Source organism: Chrysochloris asiatica, unplaced genomic scaffold, assembly GCF_000296735.1.
Source record: "Chrysochloris asiatica unplaced genomic scaffold, ChrAsi1.0 scaffold00093, whole genome shotgun sequence".
Classification (NCBI taxonomy): Eukaryota; Metazoa; Chordata; class Mammalia; order Afrosoricida; family Chrysochloridae; genus Chrysochloris; species Chrysochloris asiatica.
In genome coordinates this window covers 4,791,568-4,796,366 of record NW_006408611.1, presented here as the reverse complement: position 1 = coordinate 4,796,366, position 4,799 = coordinate 4,791,568, and positions in this window count along the sequence as shown.

Genomic DNA, 4,799 nt, shown 5'->3' with positions numbered 1-4,799 from the left:
ACTCAAGGGCACCTACAACAATAGCAGAAATGTATTCACACAGTCACATTTTTTGGTAAGATTTGTATAATAGTTTAACTATAATTATCTAAGAAAACTGTCCCTCCACTCTGATTTTAACCAGATTCTACACATTCTCTTGTAGAGTGATGTTATAGTGCAGAGGGCAGGATAAGCACCGGACTATAAACCACAGGGTTAGCAGCTGAAATCCACCAGTTGCTCTATGGGAGAAAGATGGGGCTTTGTGCTCTCATAAGTATTACAGTAAAAATTTTACTAATACAATAAAGAAGATTGAAATATTTTAAAGGTATTTTAGTAGGCGCCTTGGTATGATAGTGCCTGCAACTGTCATTAAACTGGCACCAATGCATCTGTTTTCCTAGAATCCTTTCTTGACAGTCACAGAATATCCTTATTCAGGAAGAATTCTCATTATAGCTGACACAACCAAAACCCCAACCACACTGCCATTGAGTTGATTCCAATTCATAGCAACCATGTACAAGGTTTCTGAGGCTATAAATCTTGATGGGAGCATAAAGTAACATTTTTTCACAGAGTAGCTTGTGGGTTTGAACTTCCAACTCTGCATGTAGCTTTCCATTCCTTATGATGGCATATAAATAAATTCCCTATAACTGCCATTATTCAGGCAGGCTACATCTAAGGCATCCTTTTACCTAAGCATGTTTTCTGCTCGAGATAAAATTGTGTCACCTAAAAAGATAGTCAAAGTCCTAATGTTGGATCTGTAAATGCTATCTTGGTGGAAATAGGGTCTTTAAAGGTGTTATTAGTTAAGATAGCATGAGGTTATACTTGAGAAGAGCGGGTTCTAATTCTTCTTGAGTGGTAACCTTCTAACAAAGGAGACAAGGCAGAAAGAGACAGAGAAAGGGTATCATCTAGCATGGTAGCTCCAAGCCAAGGAATGTCTAAAGTTACCAGAAGCTAACAAAGACGTGGTTGTTGTTTTTGTTGTTGTTGAGTGACCTTCGAGTTGTTTCCAACTCATAGCAACCCTGTATAGAGTTTCTGAGGAGTGGCTTGGCATTCAAATCACCAACGTTGCTGTTCAAACCTATCATGTGGTCGAGTACTTATTCTATAGCACCACACCAGGTCTTAGAAGGAATCAACATGGCCAAACTAATGTTGAACTTTCAGCTTCTAAAATGTGAGACAATAAGTGTCTGTTTTTACAGCATGCCTAGACACACGTCAAAAGTCCCCAAACTAATTAGGTTGCAATGTTACATGCTTGATTACATTCCCTTCTATTTTTGCCTCTGCTTCCCTCTCTCACAACCCCACTTCTTCCTGATACATCTAGGAATCACTTCCAAAATTGAACTACTTGCACTAAAACTCTGTTTCAGATCTGCTTCTGAGGAAATCCAAACTGGGATGTTGTTGCTGATGTTAGGTGTAATTACGTTGATTTGGACTCATAGCAGCCCCGTACAGGCTTTCCTAGGCTGTAAATCTGTACAGGAGAAGAAAGCCTTCTATAGCCTCCTTGGGCAATGTGTGGACTCCAATCATTGACCTTGTAGTTCATGGTCCAGTATTTAACCTACTGAGTCACAGTCCTCCCAAAAACAGGGATAGGTGCTCCCTTTTGCTATCATTAAATCTACTTTTTAAAATCTTAGAAAAAAATTCACATAGAAATAATTGCATATGAAACAAAAATGGTTAAGATAAAATGAACTCACTGAAAATTATGGGGTCATATAGAATCAAATTAAATATATATATATATATTTTTTTTTCAAATCATATCAAGAGTAATATTTCTTTAAAATGTGTAATGTTTTGAACAGACATAGTAATAGACTCTTGGCACTTTAGAAGTGTAAGTGATAAAGAAGGCGCCATGGTGGCACAGTGGTTAAGTGCTCAGCTGTTAAAGGAAAGATCAATAGTTTGAACCCACCAGTCACTGCAGGAGAAATGCCCCGGCAGTCTACTTCTGTGAAGATTCAAACTCACAACCACACCCACTGGCCTCAAGCCAACTCTGACTCATAGCAAACCTACAGGACATAATTGAGCTGCTTCCGAGGGTTTCTGGGGCTGTAAACCTTTACGGAATCCCACTGCCTCATCTTTCTCCTGTGGAGCAGCTGGTGTGTTACAGCATTATGCCAGAAGTCCAGTGCTTAACCTGCTGTACCACAAGGGTTCCTCTCTGTAAAATTGTAGCCTAGGAAGTCCTACTGTGTCACCTGAGGTCACTATGATTTGGAATTGAATCAGTGTCACCTAATAACAACAGCACCAACTAATTAAGATACTTTAAATGTAAAAATAGGAAGACCCCGCTCAACAAGACGGAGAGACAAAGTGTCAGCAGCAATGGGCTCCAGCGTAACTACAGTTGTGAGGATGGCACAGAATAAGACACTATTTTGTTCTCTTATTCATATGGTTGCTATGTATGAATTGGAACTGATTCAACAGCACCTAACAAATAGCAAGGATCATAAGAACAAATTAAAAAGGATTTAAATCTCCTACTGCTTTAACATAAGGAACTCCAGTAGCATACTTGTTATGAGTTGGGCTGCTAACCTCAAGGTCAGCAGATCAAAACTACCAGTGGTTCCATGGGAGAAAGATGAGGCTTTCTGCTCCTATAAAGATTTACAGCTTCGGAAATCCTGCACAGGATCACTATGAGTCTGAACTAACTCCACAGCACACCACCACCACCACTACCACCACTGATTTAACATACCACCCTAACAAAATATTAAATTGAGAATAAACCATCACCTTGAGGGCTTTGATGGCATGCTGGTTAACAAGAGTTATCAACTCTATGAGCTACTGTGCAAGAAAGTCTGAAATGCCCTGAATTTTTTAGTTCTTTAATGAGAGATGTAATTTTCCAAGGTCCCAGGGAAATCTCACCTGTATTTTCTGGGTAGGCCTACAATGCAAAGTCCTGATAACTTTTTACTCATATCATTTTTTAGGGTACGATTTGCAGTGAACAAAATTATCAATGAGATAATGCCTTCCCTTGGACAAAGAACAGTTCAGTTTCTGCTTACTGTATCAGTACCACTTGCATCAAGTTGATTTCTACTCATGAAACCCCATGTTGTCAGAATGGATTTATGCTTCATATGGTTTGCAATGAATGATTTTTTTTAAAGTTGATTGCCAAGCCTTTATTCCAGGTGCCTTGGTATACTTAAATCTCTAATTTTTCTATTAGCAGCAAGCATGTCAAGTATTTATACCACCATGTACTATAAAAGTACTAAATCTCCCAATAGCAGAATACCTCTCTTGTAAGATAGCCACTGTGTATGGTATTCATCCATGAAAAGAGACCAACATCACCCCCAACACAGGGCTTGGTTAACTTTACAAATCCAAGAAAACCTACATGAATCTCTGGCTGCTGCTTTTGTTATGAGTAATAAAGTCACTTGCATCTGACAGGAAATAGGTGTCTTTGGTAGAATTTCTGAGACAATAACAGACTAAAACAAACCAAACTCTTTAATGTCTACTCAGTTTCAACCAATAGCAACCTTACAGGACAGAATAAAACTACTCCATAGTGTTGCTTTAAAAGGAGGAAAGTTGTGCACCAAGGCTGCATTCTTTCACCATATTTAGTCAACCTCTATGCTGAGCAAATAATGTGAAAAACTGAATTATATGAAGAAGAACATGGCATCTGGTTTGGAGGAAGACTTGCCAACAACCTGAGTTGCTACAAATGATAAAACCTTGATTGATGAAAGTGAAGATTATTTAAGATATTTATGGTAATAATCAAAGACCACACACTTCAGTATGGATTGTACCTCCATGCAAAGAAAACAACAATTCTCACAACTGGAAATAGATATCCTGATTAGTAAAGAAAAGATTGAAGATGTTAGAGACTTCATTTTGCTTGGATGCTCTATCAGTACTCATGGAAACAGCAGTCAAGAAATCACATGATTCATTGCATTAGATAAATCTGCTGCACAAGACCTCTTTAAAGTATTCCAGAGCAAAGAAAACAGTTTGAGGAGTAAGGTGCACCTGACTTAAACCATAGTATTTTAAAGAGCCTCATATGCACATGAGAGTTGGACAGTGAATGAGGACGCTCATAGAAGAATTGATGCATTTGAGTTATGGTGTTGGAGAATAATACTGAAAGTACCATGGACTGTCCGAAGAACACATAAATCTGTGTTGGAAGAAGTACACAAAATGGTCCTTAAAACTAGGATGGCCAGAATTTGTCTCTCATTCTTTGGAAATATTGTCAGGAAGGACAAGTCTCTAAAAAAGGACGTTAAGTGGAGGATCAGTGAAAAAGAGGAAGACCCCCAAGGTGATGGATTAGCACACTGACAGCTGTAATGTGCTCAACTGTAACAACTTTGAAGGTGTAGTACATAGGGTCACTATGAGTTGAAGGTGACTTGATGGCACCTTACAACACCCCCAACAGCTTAGGGTTCTCAAAGCTGTACAACTTTAGAGAACCAAACTGCTGCATCTTTCTCGCATCAAGCCACTGGTGCGTTTGAACAGTTGACATTTTATTTTATTTACTTACCAATTGCACCATACAGAAGGTAAGATCACAGATTTGTGCATGTTTCCCATTTTTATATCAACTATACTTGAAGGAAGTGTTGCCAAACGTAACAGCAATTTAAGGGAGAGGACTTTCGGTGCTTCCCTGACCAGGCAGCTCAGGTAGGGCAATCTCAGGGAAAAGGGGCAGAATCGCACATAAGAAACCTCTGTCTAGCAGACAGACAGCC